General features: G+C 43.4%; 1 protein-coding gene across 1 annotated transcript in view; it reads right to left on the reverse strand.

The window, feature by feature from the left end:
* apc2 (APC regulator of WNT signaling pathway 2) overlaps positions 1 to 10,930 on the reverse strand; it is a 71,864-nt gene extending 60,934 nt beyond the window's left edge. Inside the window, exon 1 of the mRNA XM_079669806.1 lies at positions 10,880 to 10,930. The gene's annotated coding sequence lies outside the window, so the exon portion shown is untranslated. The remainder of the gene's footprint in view (positions 1 to 10,879) is intronic.
* Positions 10,931 to 18,323: the final 7,393 nt, after the last annotated feature.

The raw sequence follows: 18,323 nt of genomic DNA on the forward strand, positions 1-18,323 counted from the left end.
ATGAGGCTTTCAAAGGAGGTATAATTTAATTTTTGTTTAGTATTGATAAGTAAACTTGAGTCAAAGATTGCTGCAACTCCACCTCCTTGGCCCGTGCCTCGGGCAATATGAGTATTGATATGGCTGGGTGGAGTGGCCTCATTTATGCTGACATATTCTTCATGTCTCAACCAAGTTTCAGTGAGACAGCATATATCAATATTATAATCTGATATTAAATCATTTACCAGTATTGCTTTAGATGCTAGAGATCTTATGTTTAAGAGACCACATTTAATCTTCCTGTTTTGTTGCACTGTAGTAGTTGTTACATTTACTTTTATTAGGTTATTATGTATGACACCTCTATTAGGTTTTACCTTAAATTGTCCTTGGGCAGACACACACACCGTTAATATTGGGTATTTTATTGGGTTCGGGATTCCTATGGATGACTGCCTAGGAGAGAGCGCAGAGAAGCGTGTAAGACTGCGACTCTGCCTCCTGGTCTCAACTCCAGTTTGTCATGGATTAAGTCCACAAAGCCCTGAAATGTTTGCCGAAATGAGATTTGCACCTTCCAAAGTAGGATGAATGCCGTCTCTCTTAATCAGACCAGGTTTTCCCCAGAAGGCTGTCCAATTATTTACGAAGCCCACATTGTTTGCTGGGCACCACCAAGACAACCAGCGCTGAAATGATGACATGCGGCTATACATGTCATCATTGATCAGATTGGGGAGGGGACCAGAGAAGATTACGGTGTCCGACATTGTTTTAGCATAACTACACACCGACGCCACATTAAGTTTGGTGCATTCTGATTGGCGTAAACGAACATCATTACCACCGACGTGAATAACAATCCTACTGTATTTACGTTTATTTTTAGCCAGCAGTCTAAGATGCGCCTCAACGTCGCCCGCTCTGGCCCCCGGAATGCATGTGACTGTGGACGCTTCGGTCTCTAAATTCACGTGTCTCATAATAGAGCTACCAATAACCAGAGTTGGCTTCTCAGCGGGTGTCTCGCTGAGTGGGGAATATATGTTAGATACGTGAACGGGTTGGTGGGGACCTGCGGGTTATGCCCCTTCTGAACAGTCACCCAATCTCCCTGCTGCTCGGGAGTTGCCGGGGGACGGCTAAGAGGAGCTACCTTTTGCCGGTCCGCACCGGCTAACATGGGCTTTACTGTTGCTGAGTTATTTTCTAAGATGCGGAGCCGGGCTTCTATGGCTATGATTCCTGCCTCCAACCTAACAACTATACTACATTTAACACATGTATCGGTACCAGTAAAGGAGGTAGGGAAGTAACCAAACATGAGACAGTTAGAGCAGGAAATAGCACCCGAGGGTGGGGAAAGAGCCATGGCTAGCTATCAAGCTAAAGTAGCTACCGTTAGCAAACCCGAAAAGAGTGTAGGCAACTGTGGAGTTACAGTCGCTAAGAGAAGGAGAGTTTGTGAGTGCTTAAGCTGTAGTAACGTGTGATTACAACGTCAGGCAGTTGCCGTGATCAAGAGTTTTAAAACGATTGATTAAGTTAAGATAATAAGCTATCAGCAACAGAACAGGCACACGGGATACCCGGAGATGACAACAACAACCGGAAGTTACAACATGCTTACCGCAATAGTGGTCCGTGTCGCATTTCCTTTTTGTCTTTAGCTTTAGCTTTGAGGATTAGCATTGCAGTACATACAGTACATTGACCGCAGGACATCTGGTTCTTCTGCACAAATATATATGTTACCATTATAATGCTACTTGCAATAGAAACCTCTGGAGCATGGAGTCGAAACACAATGAGAACACAGGAGAGCTGGGATTTGATGGCAAACACTGAAGAATTGATTTCAAGTTACGGCCGTAGCATTGACAAAGACATGTGCAGCAGCCATGAGGTGACACAGCGGTGCCAAACCAATTCTGAATATCTTTCCTGAGACCCATATATTTAGGTCTGAGAGAATAATCATCATGCTGCATAACAAGATAAAACCGGCAAAGCACTATATAACTCCTCCACCAGCTGACTCCAACAGGCAGGAACAGGGAGACAACACACTGAGAGCATCCCAAGGTTGCAGGCCTGTGCTCAGTGAGGGCAGTACAAACTGATAAACTGGGTCAAAGGTGTGGCCCTAGGAAAAAATATTCCCCGAACACTACTCTGATGTCCATATTTTAAAGAAAATAAATGAACTAAGTCATGGCTCAAAGGGAGGGATCTGTCACTCTCACTCTGGCTCCATGTGTGTGTGTTAGATAACATGTTATCTAAGTGTGTCCTGCGGCTGCTCCAGCCTGCACTCCTCTGATCCTCTAACACTCTGGAACACCAAACTCTCTCCACTCGCTGCTTTCAGCTGCTAAACATTGTTTTTTTGGACAAACAGGAAAACAATAGAAAAATTCACTTTTTATATTGTAGAAATTACTTTTTTTAAATATATAAATATTATTCTGATATAAATTATATGAGTTTTTAATCAACTTCATAGACATCCATTAGTTTCTTTCAGACATATTTTTCTTTGTATTGTAATCTTTGTTTGACTTTTTTAAAACATAACATAGTATTACGTATATCATGTTTTTATTGTAAATATTTGAAAACATAAACCAACAGATATTTCATATTTTTCCCTAAAACATTCAAAGAAAAGTAAATGTTTTTTTTTAATGTTTTTATAGTTGAGCAACGCACAGGTTCCTGGGTAAAGCTAAAGAGAGGTGATGCTGTTTTACTGCAACACTTTTATACTGCAAGTGAAGATCTTCCAAAGTCAGTGTTCATCACAACATGCAGTCTTATTAGTTATTAGTTATTAGTTATATCTACTCTGTTTCATTGACTGAGATTTTTAAAGACTCCCTTTCTCCTCAGATAAACGCTGTGATTGTATTGCTGTATTCTTGACCCAAAAGGATGAAAGGATCTAATAATGTGCAGTATGGACATAGTGAATAATTACAGCTTCAGTGTTCATATCAACACCTGACTTGAAACATTGTAAACCTTTCATTTAAACCATTCTGACACTACTAGAATATTTGAGCAGACAGGGTTGCATACTGGTATTACTATTGTCTTTTCTGAACTGTGCTTTCTATTATCCTCCTTAATAACTGTTATGTCATATTGGTCCAGAATGACCGTAACAGTGTCTAGTCACGACTCAGTTTAGAGAGACATGCAGAGTGAGTGAATAATCCAACGATAAAGCCATCAATAGGAGTCTGTGTGTCACATTGAGGTAATCCTGCACATGCTCAGTGTGAGTCACATGGTGACCTTCACTGCAGACCAGACTCAGAGCACAGACCAACATGTGGAGAGGACGTGGGGCTGCGGTTTGTTTGTTTGTTTGTTTGTTTGAGCCAATGTATAAAAAACAACTGACTGTCTCTGATGCTATTCAGATGATTGTGTATCTCTGCCGTCAGGTTTTTATGCCCAGTGCAGCAGATCTGAAGTCAGCAGGGGTCAGTGCAGTAAATGTCACTGCTGCTGCATTCATTAAGAGGAGCTGACCCCAGGGGATTGTGGGTCGGAGGAAGGTGGGGGAACCTGATCCAGGCTGTCATTTCATGTGGATTTTCGAGACGTATTCTCAGGTTACACTGTTTAATTGTGTTTAACTCTTACTACATCTGATTTGAACTATCCTTTTGTGTCAATACATCTGTTCACAGCCATAAAGCCACTGTATGTAGAAGAAAGGGTCACATGTGTCAGGGTTACATGTATGTGTGCACTACCATCTGCCACATTGTGTGTTTACTGATGGTAAAAGTGACGCTAGATTTGTTCGTCAGCTAATCTTTGCAGCTCTATCCGAAAAATCAGCACAGGTGAGAGATCAGAGAGAGAGATAGCAACATCATCACGATCACACTTTCAGGATTACCTTATCCATACATCATCAAGCATGGCTGGTGGGAGCCATGCTTGTATTGCCAACCACTGCTTCTCTCTAGTTGCCGTGCACATGAGAGTTAATAACTTGAAACTTGATCCTGCAATTAAAAGGCTGCATGAAACTTCCACACACTGCATCACCTACTCATAATTCTTAAAGGAAACATAATACCGACTGAATTACTTTCTCTATGAAAATAATGAGGACAATAATTATATGTATTAGGTTTGTTTTTCACCAAATGATCCACAAAAAGACTCACAGCTCTTGATTCACGTCAGAGACATGTTCAGTCAGCAACAGTTAAATAAAGGAACCTATTTTCTAGGAGGCCCTAGCTTTAACCATCTGTGCCGCGGTAACTTTGATTGTCCTGTAGAGGAGCAGCTTGCACAAGCAACACAACCGATCTGAAGACATTTTAATATACATGTATGACATGGTGACATGGTATCAGGCCAACATCCCCCTCGCCCACTATCGCCATGGTGACACATTTACATCAAGGGATGTCTCTTTCTGCTTCTCCTGTCATCTGGCACTCACACACACACACACACACACACACAAACACACACACACACACACACACACACACACACACACACACACACACACACACACACACACACACACACACACACACACACACACACACACACACACACACACACACACACACACACACACACACGCGTGCGCACACGCGCGCACACACACACACACACACACACACACACACACACACACACACACACACACACACACACATAACAAAATCTCACTGCTGCAGTCGCTGGAAAAGCATGCTGGGTAAGAAAATGTGGGAGCTCCCGAGAGGATAACGAATCAGACGGAGAGTTCAAACAAGCGCTAACTCAGACCTTCAACCGTGCAGTTTCTATGGCAACGACCCCTATATGAGACGACAAGAAGAGAGAAACAGGAAGAGAGTCTTTGAGAAGACAAAGCATGAAACACATTTACTCAATACTGTCTGCTTCCACTCCACCACATCTCAGATATTCTTCTTTTAGAGCCTCAGTCACTTTGAATATTCACATAAATAAAAATACTATCATGAATCTACCTTGCCTTGTACCCCGCCCGCAGTGTCTCATGGTTAATGTTCATCATGACAGTCAAATGTCCTCATCTTCAGACTCGCTGCATTTACTGGGTCCCCATTATTTCACAATGAATCAGAATAATCTGTATAAAACAAGCCTCCTGTAACCGACCTGATTAGAGAGACTTACTTGAGACATTTTAGCTTCTCATAACCTTCCCGGTTGGAGTGTGTGTTTTCTTTCTGCACCTTTGTCCCATGAGGGGGAACATGAGGTGATCAGGACATGGCCTCCAACTATGTGCTGCTGAGATTCTGTTTTATTAATCACCACAGGAACACAAATAGTGTTTCCATGCAAGATGTGGGGCCTTCTCTAGTATTGTTTTCTCCTCCTTCTATATTTCACGTGTTTTCTCTCAGTTTATTTACAATTTGCATATAGTACCATCTAGCTCTTTACTGTGGTCATTCTTTCTTAAAAACAAATATACTGCAACATCTTTTACATGCTACTTTGTTTTTGTTTATTACTTATTGTGTACTTGTGTTATTTACTTTCCCCCTCACTTTATCTGCTATCTTTCTGATGTTGTATTGTACAGTTCCCCGTTGCGGGACTAATAAAGGATTTCTGATTCTGAATGAATAGAAATGTGTCAATAAAGGTGGAAAAGCCCCTCATTTGACAGTCAGAGCAGCCACAGTTATATTCTGATGAAATGTGTTGGGGCACGTGAACACACATCTATAGAAACACTTTAAATGGAAGAATTTAAATCTATTTCTGTCTCGTCTTTGCACTGAAATCTGAATCATAACGTTAAATTGAACACATTGAACTTAGTGAATTTGAGAAACCAACTCAGCAGAAAACACAGAAGCTTCATTCTCGTGCATCATCTATCAATATTATGTGTTTCAGACCTAATGACAATAAAGAAATGTAATCTTGAATCTTCCTCCTCTCCCCCGTCCTGCTGCAGAGGACTTCCATGATGTAGTGTTGTGTGAACATGTCCACTATGTAAAAGCCACAGATGGCTGTAGATACAGATGGATGCGCATATTGGGGCATTTTAATGATGTATTTATAATGTTTGCTTACGTTTTTCTGTATAATCAGATTTTCTGAGTGACATTCTCAATAATAAACATTTACACATTAAAAGTGGATTTTGTATCTGAACAAAGAGCGTGTCGATCACTCCCACCCACGTCCTCCCCCTCCTCTGTAACTCCTGTTTCCCCCTGTCTGGTTACCTTGGCAACCGCATCCTTTAGGCAGAGAGAGGAGGAGAATAAAATGGCGTCGGTGTGTGTGTAGAGCGACTGCAGTCAAACAATCAGATCTGTCACTGAAAACACAGGGCGCTTCTCTCAGTGTGTTCCAGGGTTGCACTTGGCTTCAGGGCAGACTGTGACAGGCAGGATGTTTGTTCACTATCATGTCGAATGAAACCAGGATGACATTTGAGTTGAACGTGGTGCATCAGACTGAGGGGAGACACTCTAACAGCCACTGCCCTACAGAAGCTAAAGGCTAACCTAATAGATTCTAGCTAATATGATGTGTCACATCCACACACACCATCCTGGTGCCTACTCACTAGGGCACCACATGCATGTGCCACAGAAAATACTCCCTCAAATGTAGCTTCTCCTCTATGTTGTTAAAACATGTTTCCTAAAGAGAACAGCTTTTTACTGTATAGAAATGACGGAACGGAAAAAGAAACTATGATTTATGTTTCCTAAAGATTCTAATATTCATTGCGAAGTGCAAACCATATGGGTTAGGAGCTGAGAGCCATAGACAGGAAGTCAGAAGGTAATCACAGAGGAGGAGGAGGAGGAGGAGGAGGAGGAGGAGGAGGAAGAAGAGGGTGGATGAAGCTCTTACTGCAGCACATGAGCTTCATTCACAACAAAACACAGTCATGTGATCACAGAATGAATCAGCGCTCACACTTCCTGTCTGCAAACACAAGGCCATGTAGCTGTTGTGTTGTTGTTGTTGTTGTTGTTGTTGTTGTAAGTATGCTGCTTCTGTCTCTGTGACTTATGAAGGCGGATGGCTTGTTTTATCTTTATTATATTTACACACTATACCTCAACCCTCAGGCCTCAGCTCTACAGCAGAACCCTGAGGAGAGAGAGAGCTGTGGGGCAGGAGCTCCATGAGGGGACCTCAACCCTCAGGCCTCAGCTCTACAGCAGAACCCTGAGGAGAGAGAGAGCTGTGGGGCAGGAGCTCCATGAGGGGACCTCAACCCTCAGGCCTCAGCTCTACAGCAGAACCCTGAGGAGAGAGAGAGCTGTGGGGCAGGAGCTCCATGAGGGGACCTCAACCCTCAGGCCTCAGCTCTACAGCAGAACCCTGAGGAGAGAGAGAGCTGTTGGGCAGGAGCTCCATGAGGGGACCTCAACCCTCAGGCCTCAGCTCTACAGCAGAACCCTGAGGAAAGAGAGCGCTGTGGGGCAGGAGCTCCATGAGGGGACCTCAACCCTCAGGCCTCAGCTCTACAGCAGAAACCTGAGGAAAGAGAGCGCTGTGGGGCAGGAGCTCCATGAGGGGACCTCAACCCTCAGGCCTCAGCTCTACAGCAGAGTCGAGCCTCACCAGGACCGAGGTCAGGTCAGTGTTGGACAGCAGACGTTCAGCTCTCTCTGTCTGAAGCTACGCAACTTTCCTAAAATTCAATGTTTTATAATGTGACATCATCAATGCCTCTTCAGCTTAGAGAACAAGGACCTCCTGTCTGTCTTTTAGGCTGTGGTTTGCAGACACAGCTTCATTTCAACAACAGCCAAAACCCCCAAAACATTTACTTTCACTGCACTCTACGTGTTTTAGAATATCCATTAGTACAATTCTAAAGACACCAACATAGACGAGTCAACCATTAAAGCACATTATGCGACAAACTCTTTTCAATCAGATTGAACTAACTTTATCCGTAACTTAAACTTGATATAACATAAGCAATGCGGAGCTTTGTTTTGAAGAACACTAACTAAATACATATTACCTATAAATGTCAAATTGTAACGTTTTTGTAGATTCTCAGTATGTTTGAATAAAAACTTTTCCAGGTTTAAATGACCAATTCATATTTATTGTAAAGCCACATATTAAAGCTTTCTACATTTTGTAGCTAAAAGAACCTGAAGTTTAGTTTGAAACTTGACCCAAGTGCCCCACACACACTGAGACTCAACTTCACATCACACACCTCTCTGGTGACCAGCCTCCATTTACTAAATCACTCAGTTTTCAGATGGATTTCACTATATTTCTAAGAAAATACACGTTTGCTTGTTTTCTGTCAAACATTCTCCTCATGTGCAGATGAAGCTGAGAGACATCACATCCTGTTGGTGCATTTAAGGACAATCAGACATTTGATCAGTGACCACAACATTAAATAAATGAATGATGTCGTCAAGAAATCTTTCCAACAGTAGGAAAGCAAAGGATGTAAAAAGAAGAAGGTACATTTCGTATTCAGAGGCTCAAATCCCAATGTTTTACTAAGGAAATGCAATCCTTGAATGTTGTCCCACAAACTAGAAGGTAAATATAAGAAGGATGATAATAAGAAATTTAATTAATTAACATTTTAAAATAGATTTAAAAAAGAAATATGAAACATGCACCTAAGAATTTCCATAATATTCAAAGATAAAAATGGAGTATACCTCAAAAAGGATAAGTGTTTGTTTGTTGGAGTAGGAGCAGATCAGAAAACAGGAAGGACTCAAATTGATTTCAATATATTTTTTGAAGATCAGGATTATAGTCTGGTCTCTTTGGCCATCGGATAAATAAAAGAATCCAGGATGATTTCAGTATTTTAATTTGGAGTTACAGATTCACACTCACTGTGATGATACTTCTCGGTAGGTTTAACACTTTTGACTTCTCTTTATGTTACTTTAAATGTTGGTGAAAATCTGGTCACCACCATATTTTATTCATAGATTATAAATGGTTTTGTTTTTTTTATACTTCCTTTACAACCAAAACGAATCAGTCATTATACAACCAAAATACAAAATTCAGCCATAACCATCAGTTCTCCTCTTTCCCTGTGAATCTGGAGGAACTGGTAATCATGAACGCTTCTCTTAGACTCTAAAGGTTGAATTTCTGAAATGTCCTTTGACGATGTTGGTCAATAAACAGACAGAAGAGAGCCACACCCTGAGTCCTCCACCCTGCACACACTCCATCACACTCATCTGTCAGCAGCATCAGGCTCTGGGATCAGCTGTTCAGGGAAATCCCCAAATCTTCAGGATTCTGGATAATATACAACTCTATTAAGAGAGGTAATGAAAAGTCCAACTACAACGTAGGACGTTTACAGACAGACCGTCATCAACCTTTTCACTACAGACGTGTGCCTGCCTGTTTTGTGTTCATGACACGGGTAATCTCTGATCACCAGGGTCACATTTACCCTTCACTTCCTCTCCCTCGGTTTCCTGTTCTATGACGTAATAAACAAATATAATATCACGTGCCCTAACTATGATTGTAAGAGAAGAACTGAGAGAATCTTGTAGTTGAGATTACTATTAAAGACTCTCCTGGAGATATATTATAAAACTTCTACAGTTATTGAGAACACATCTGTTGGCGATCATTACTCCTAAAACCATCTTTGTAAGATTACAAACAAGCTTTTAAATACAAATGAAATTAAGAATCATCATCTAAGGCAGACAGAGTGAAAATAAATGAGTTATTAATATTTGACCTTGTGTGTACACTATGGCATTAATCAATGAAAATTATAGATGAACCTTATATAGTCTAATTGTATTCAAAAACATTAAACCAGCTCAATATCATATTCATCTTTTGAGTAAATATTTACAAGTTTTAAACAATATTATCTGCTCTTTCTTTTCATTATGAAACAGAAACGTTGTGTGAAATTACCATTTTGACATTTAAAAAATTGTGAAATATTTACAATGCTTGATTGTGTTTGAAATTGACATCATATACAAGTGTTTCATTCCTGTACAGCCAGGTAACTTTACTAAGAAAATGCACCGTTGTTTCTATTCAGTAACTGAGTTGATTTCAAAGAGATCTGACCCAGTGTTGTTACGGCCTAAACGATCAATACAGACCGGAATAAACAGCCATAGGCCTACAAATCTAAAAACATGCAGATACCATCAGGATAGCTTCCACATAAACACAGAGAACACGACTGAGACAGAATCATGAGACAGCAGGGCCATGAACGCAGCACAGACACACACAGACCGCAGGAGACGTTCACGGCCACTAATCATCAGCCAGCCGGAAAAGAAACCACCTGAGATCAGATCCAACAGCTGGACCTGAGCAGACCGTGTGATGGAGGTCCACACTGTTGTTTTTTTTTACCAAACAGGATACTTACTAGGCCTATCAAACCGGCAACATTTTTTCATTTTTATATTCGACCCCTGAAATGGGTTTCCGCTGCAGCCTTTTTTTTGTCCACATCTATGATTCATCATCCCTCCACCCTCTATCGTCCGCCCGCATGAAGGAGGAGAAAGAAAAGAGGACGCACGTCCCCAAAACACCGCATGAATGATGGATGGAATGGAAACATGATAAAAACGCAGCTCTGAGAATATAATCTAAATAATAAAAGTCGGATTTAAAGCTTACATATTTTTGATTTGATGTTGCAGGTTTTAGAAAGAGCATCCTAGCGTCTGATTTGACATCCTAGCATTGTCTGTGACTCACAGCTCTGAGCCGAACCAAACCGAGCCGAGCCGACCTGAGTCAGAGAGGGCAGGAGGCTCGGGATGCACGCTTTACCCGGGTAACATACATACAATACGATAATAATGTGATTTAAGAAGGAGAGCCCCGTTCTTACCTCATGACTCCGAGCTGAGCTGAAGATCACTGAAGGAGAAAGGGAGGGAGAGAGAGGGGGGGGGGGGGGGGGGGGGGGGGGGGAGGGGAGAGTGAAAGCGGGGGGGGGGGGGAGCTGAACGACAGATGCTATCGATGATGAATATATTTAATGAGGAAGCTTTAACGCTTGCTATCATAAAGAAAAGCAGAAGCCTGTTAAAAAGCCTGATGCAGTGGTTGGATCGGCCACATCATCAGAACAGACCTGTGGTAGAATAGAAAGCACATAACAAAAAGACCCCCCCCCCTCCCCTTTGCTGTCCAGTATGATGACATTTTCAACACATATCAATGCTCAGAAACAAAAGAGACATTAATAGCAACTTGAAATATATTGACTTTAATGGAATCAATTCTGGGGATATAGAATAACTTCAACACAAAAACAACCACAGGGTGACATATGGAGAGCCCCATTTAAATCAGTACAAAAAACATACCAAATCCAATTTATTCAGGTGTTTTTAAATAAAACTCCAAGAATAAATCATTAAAAAGACACAAAAAACAAATGATTCCAAATGACATGGAGAATCTCACAGACAGAGGAAGCTGCGGACCAGAACAAAAAGACTAATGCAGCCTCAGAGATCCAGGTTGCCAAATATAAAGTTGTTATTTATCGTTTTTCTGACATCAGGTGCAAAGGGCTCTTTTAGATATGAGACCAACTACTGTTGCTGTGTCAGCTGTCTACATTATTCTGAAGTATTCTAAATACTGCACATGTACATTCTCACACTCGACTTAAAATGTAAACGCCTTATAAACTGGACTATTGAACGAGCCAAAAATCCAAGATAACAAAAAGAAAGACTACAGCTGACTGCAAAACAGAGCACAACAACCACAAGAACACAATATTACTACACAGAGACACACACAAACACAGCGACTCAAAATGACTAAAGAGACAAGGCAACTCATAGGAGAAGCAAAATGACCTCACAAAGATAAAAAGAGAAACAAAACAACTGAAGTCAAAATGACTGCAAAGCAACTACTCAGACTCATGAGAGAGACACAAACAAGCTACTACAAAGATTCTCAAAATAACTATACAAACACACACAAAAAACTACAAAGAACATTTAAAAACAGATTAAAAAACAACTATGAAGATTTCTTTTTGTATCTTCATACAGATACAAAAAATCTGTATGAAGAATCCCAAAGATGTCCATGCAGGAAAACTGAACATTTAAGAAGCTGTGAATAACTTTTTCTCCAATTTCTAATGAATAATATAGTAATTACTATGTCAACTTTTCAATCATCAAAAAAGTTGTCAAATATTTGTTTTCTACTGTGTCAATGTATACTTATCGTTGCAGCATTAATTTCAGAATTCAAAGAGCCTAATGTCCTCTGAAATCTAAAAACATCCACATATCAGGAGACGAGGCACAGCAGTGACGCTGCAGATGCAGTATATGTTTATGCAGAGGTTCCCAAACATTTTCAGTCAGGCCCCCCTTGGGTAATTAGAAATATTTTCAAGACCCCCCTGACCCGGTACCAGGGGCGCCGGAAGCAAGGGGGCCATCGGCCCCCCCACTTTACAGCCCGGCCCCACATTTTTGCAGCAGTGGATGCCGCGGAACACTGTACATCCCGTTTCAATAATTCCCCTCTTCTCTAAATTCGCATCAAAAAAGAACCGATCTGATCTAGTTGTGTATATTTTGTTATTTTTGCAAATTGAGGAGATGATAAGACAATCTAATTAGCTACAGACAGCGACAGAGGCTCATATATTGCATTAGGTAAAATAAAGCATGCAAACACAACAGGAAGAATATGTACATTGTAATCCAATCAAAGAGGACATTGTCACACCATTCAAGTGCATCCATGTAGGCTACATTACAACCAATACAAAAGCTTAGATTTGTTTCTTTGTTACTTTGTTCTGTGTCAGCGTTAACCTAGATAGATAAACTTAGCTATTGATATCGCAAACATGTCAGAAGAACCAGCGCGTAAGAAAAATAAAATACAGTCAAACTAAACTGAACTTCAACAACTTCAATGTCACATCCCTGCCATCCACAACTCCGGTGCCTGGCCCTTCAACAATAGAACCAGCGCAGCCAGATGAACCCAAAAGCTTCAGCTCTGGGACCGCTGAGACTGTCAAAGCCGGCGGCATCGTTGAACCGAAACAGGCTGGTTCCGACTGGGTGGAGGTTTGTTTTCTGGACATTGAGACGGGTAAAGCTGCATAGCTAATTGTAGATAAAAAAGGGAGACAGCTAGATCGTCCTGGCAAAGAGAAAGGTACTTCAATGCAGAATGGTACAAAAAACATTTTTTGGTGGTTAATTATTTGCAAAACCACTAAACGAGCCTTCTGTGAAATATGCAGATTTGCTGCTGTCAAACGGCTTGTAACTTTCTCCAAATTTGAAATGACAGCTTTGTAAATACCGGAGTTAATAACTGACACGAAAAGTCTCATTTTCACAGAGTGTGTTCAAAAAAACTGCGCTTACTTCAGTCAAACACCAGTCAACATTCAGCTTGTCAAACAAGAGCGTATTGAGCAGGAAAATAGAAGAGATGGAATGAGGAACTGCACTGTCATATGTGTGGGCTGAACCTGTATAGTTTAATTTACAGCAAAGGAGTGAGCAGAGGGTAGATACTGCTTATCGATCCGGTACTTTAACGGTACTCTTATCGGTTATTTTTGTTGCTTTTCAAGGGAAAATCTAAACAAATTGGAAACATAATTAACATTGCTTTATTTAATCTATAGTGTGGATTCTGGGCAGCTACCACACATAACGTACCTGCAGTAAGTAACTAAGTAGAGTTACTCAAGTACTGTACTTAAGTACAATTTTGGAGATACTTGTACTTACTTGATTATTTCAAGTGTTGCTACTTTGTTCTTATACTCCTCTACAATTCAGAGGTAAAAGGTGTACTTTTACTCCACTACATGTATTTAATACCTTTAGTTACTTTACTTTAATGATCAATCATTATAAAACATATATATTATTCTGAAATGGACCAATCTGCACAATGATTACTTTTACTGTCGCTACTTTCACTATATTTTGATGATAATACTTTTCTACTTTTACTTGAGGAACATTTTGAATGCAGGACTTTTACTGTAACAGAGTATTCCTACACTCTGGGACTATTACTTTTACTCAAGTACAAGATATGAGTTCTTCTACTTTTACTGAAGTACAATATCTGAGTACTTCTACTTTTACTCAAGTACAAGATCTGAGTACTTTTACTCAAGTACAAGATCTGAGTACTTTTACTTTTACCGAAGCACAATATCTGCGTACTTCTACTTTTAATCAAGTACATGATCTGAGTACTTCTACTTTTACTCAAGTACATGATTTGAGTGATTCTTCTCCCACCTTTCACGAAATTGCGGCAACAGAGCTACGAATTAAGGGAGTCGAAAACTGTGCCTTTCTCCGTCTGAATATGATCCCTTTTGTCCGAACATCTGGCCAAAGAGGGCCAGATGTCCGAAATAAAGGTAGCATTTCTTCTGTATTTCCACTGTAGTGCTAGAATATTCCAATGTCAACATGTTGATGTCTCTCTAATGGAGTGAAGAGTATCAGAAATAAGATAACTTTTATGTAGCAATAATACATATTAAATGTATTATATACATATTGTAGCGTCTCGCTACTAGAACACAGGGAGGCTTAGTTTGTCCTTTATCCGGGAGTTTATTATTCAGATCACAGGTTACTGTTGGCCGTAACCACACCAACACAATCCACAAACCCTGTCCTATTCTTACTCTCCGTCACGTCTCCCGCTAGCTCTCTCCTAGCTTCCCGCGTCTCTCTCCCCAGGAACCTCCCTCTTCCAGCCCCAACCAACCAGACAACCCTCTCCCACCCAAACCCACAGCTACAGGTCACAAGAACCGACCATCAAAACAGTGGCATGTTCACTGACACTCTGTAAAATGCAAAAAAACTCAAAACAACAAACACATCAAACATCAACATTATAACCAATCCGTTACACTTTCCCCCCTCCTCAAAGTCCCTCGTCCTCGAGGGAATAAACAAAGTCTCTCAGGTGGTTAAGGGGTCTGCGATTTCTCTGCGGCCATGCCTGGTCAGCGGCAGGGGGAGACAGGCCCACCGTGGGGCCCAGAGTAGGGCAAGGGAAAAAAGGTCCAGGTTGTGGTGAACCAGGCAAGGTCCCCGGGTCGTGAGAGGGGGTTTGGGAAGAAGAAAGAACAGTGTCCCTAGCCCCCTGTGTCTCACCACCTGATCCTAGTGGTGTCGCTGTACCCCGATAGGGTGCCAACCTGTCCCGGTGAAGAGCAACTATTCTCCCTCTCCACTGCAGTTGGACCCTGTAGACGACCTCACTCAGTCTCTCCAGAACCCTGCAGGGCCCTTCCCAGTTGCTTTCCAGCTTTGGGCATCTGCCCTTCTTCCTCTGTGGGTTATACACCCAGACCAACTCGCTTGCACTGAAATGCCGTCCTCTAGCATGCACGTCGTAGTTCCTCTTCTGCCTCGCCCCTGCACTCTGTAGCTGGCGCCTGGCAAAGTCGTGAGCAGACTGCAACCGTTCCTGGAGTTTACTGGCATATTCGAACCCTGGGGGGTCCACAGGAGCGTCGGGGGGCAAGCCCATCATCATCTCGCCCAGCGTGCGCATCTCCCTTCCTAACATGAGGAGGGCAGGGGAGCAGGAAGTGGAATCTTGGGTCGCAGACTGGTACGCCATCAGCACGAGGGGGATATGGGCGTCCCAGTCTCTTTGGTGTTTTGCCGTCACTATGGCAAGCTGTTGAGCCAGTGTGCGGTTGAACCTTTCTACGAGGCCATCGCTCTGTGGGTGAAGGGGTGTGGTGCGGGTCTTATGGGATCCCAGTTTTTTGCACATAGCCTTAAACACTCAGGACTCAAAGTTCCGGCCATGGTCTGTGTATATGACTTCAGGCGCCCCGAACCTGCTAAACATTCCCCCCACCAAAGCGTCCACAATAGTCTCTGCCTGTTGATCTGGTAGGCTGTATGCCTCAGGCCACTTAATGAAGTAGTCCATGGCTGTGAGGATTTAGCGGTTCCCTTTTTCTGTGCGGGGAAACGGCCCAAGAACGTCGATCCCGATCTTTTCCATTGTGCACCCTACCGGAAACTGCTGGAGCTGGGCATGAGATCTGTCGGTAGGGCCCTTACGTGCAGTGCAGTTGTCGCAGCGGCGACAGTAATCTTCCACATCTCGTCTGTGTTGGCCCCAGTAGAATCTCTGTCGCAGGCGGCGGAGAGTCTTGGAGACCTCAAAGTGACCAGATCCTGGAGTTCCATGCACTGACTGAAGTACCGTCTCCCGCAGGGTCCTCAGCACCACCACCTGCCACAGTTTCTCTCCTGCAGCCGGTTCCTTCCACCCCCTCTGCAGCACTCCATCACACAGGCGCAGGGCTTCAAACATTGACCATAGCCCTTTAGTGGCACGAGAAAACTCAGAGACCTGTTCCCACCGGGGTTTGTGTTGTGCTGCCACCCAAGCAGTTACCGGCCTGATGTCGACATCCCCCTCCTGATTTTTCCTCCATTCGGCAGCATGTACAGCTAAAAGTCCATGGTCAGTTGATGCCCCGACTGGTCCCACCGCTGCACATATCACCTCAGCCTGTAGATATTCCCTCTCCTGTGTTCCTCTCTTCACGCAGTAGCGGCATTCATCACTGTAGCAGGGGCGGCGGGAGAGTGCATCAGCGTTGCCGTGCTGCACGCCAGGTCTGTGAATTATGGTGAAGTCATATGATTGTATCTCTTCAATCCAGCGTGCAAGCTGGCCTTCTGGTTCTTTGAAAGACATGAACCACTGTAAGGCAGAGTGATCAGTCCGGAATGTGAACTGGAGGCCCCCTAGGTAGTACCTGAAGCGCTGGATGGCGCTGACCACAGCAAGCAGTTCCCGTCTGGTGACACGGTAGCGGCGTTCAGCTTTGTTAAATGTTCTGCTATAGTAGGCCACTACTCTCTCTCCTTCTGGTGTCACCTGGGCTAGCACGGCTCCTGCTCCACTGTTGCTGGCAACGGTGTCGAGGATGAAGGGAAGGGTGGGGTCAGGGGGGAAGAGGATCGGTGCCTCCACTAGGGCTTCCCGTAGTAAAGCAAATGCTGCCTGACACTCGACTGTCGATGAAAACACCTCTCCTTTCTGTAACAGGCGGAACAGCGGCGCAGCTATGCAGGAGAACCCTTTCACAAACCTCCTGTATTAGGAGGACAGGCCCAGGAAGCTCTTCAGGTCCTGCACAGAGCTGGGGGTGGGCCAGTCTTTCACAGCCTGCACCTTCTCTCCCATGGTGCAGACGCCGCCCTACGTTAGCCTGTGACCGAGAAAAGTCACCTCACAATTCACGAAACAGCACTTCTGGGGGTGCAATTTAAGTCCTGCTGCAGCCACTCTCACCAGCACACGTTTGAAGACCCCGAGAGCTGATTCGAAGGATTTGCCATGGACAAGGATGTCGTCCAAGTAAACAACACACTCATGGCGGGGGATGTCTGCCAGCACCTGGTCCATAAGCCTCTCAAACGTGGCAGGGGCATTACAGAGGCCGAATGGGAGAACTTTAAACTGCCATAAACCCCAGTTAGTGATGAAGGCTGTTTTCTGTCTGGCCTCAGGGGCAAGGGGGACCTGCCAATATCCGCTGCGCAGGTCCAGGGAGGAGAACCAGGAAGACCCTGCAACTGTATTGAGTGCTTCATCGATGCGAGGAAGGGGGTATAGGTCCTTCTTGGTCACTTTATTGAGCGGTCTGAAGTCTACGCAGAACCGAAGGTCCTCCTTCTTTTTCTTGGGAACCATGACTACTGGAGCGGCCCAGGGGCTGTTGGAGGGTTCGATGAGTCCAGCCCGTTGCATCTCCCCCAGTGCTTTATCTGCTGCAGCTTGTCTGGCCAGAGGGAGGCATTGTGGTCTCATTCTAATGGGCTGTGCATCTCCAGTGTCGATGTTGTGTTCGATGAGATCTGTCCGGCCAACATCGGCCTCAGACAGTGAAAAACAGTCTTTGAATTCCAGCAAGAGCTGCAGCAGCAGGTTCTGCTCATTGGGAGTTAGTCTATCAGATTTTCTCTGCCAGACGTCTGTCACTGCCGAAACTCTCTCATCTGCGACAGGTTCTGCAGCAATGACTGGGTGAAGGCAAGGGTCCAGGGTCGGCAGGGCAGTGGCGAGCCGTGACTTTTATACCTAGGCCCTCTGACCCCCCCCAACCGCCCCCCCCTTCCCTCTTAAAAAGAAGAGATAATACGTCACAGCGTATACTTCAGCGGAATATCAAAACAGCGGCCCGGGGTGCAAAAGGCATCAATGACAGCGACTCTCTACCACAAAAAACAACACCATTTATATAAACACCTATC

The sequence above is a fragment of the Notothenia rossii genome (assembly GCF_949606895.1).
Source record: "Notothenia rossii genome assembly, chromosome: 1".
Taxonomy (NCBI): Eukaryota; Metazoa; Chordata; class Actinopteri; order Perciformes; family Nototheniidae; genus Notothenia; species Notothenia rossii.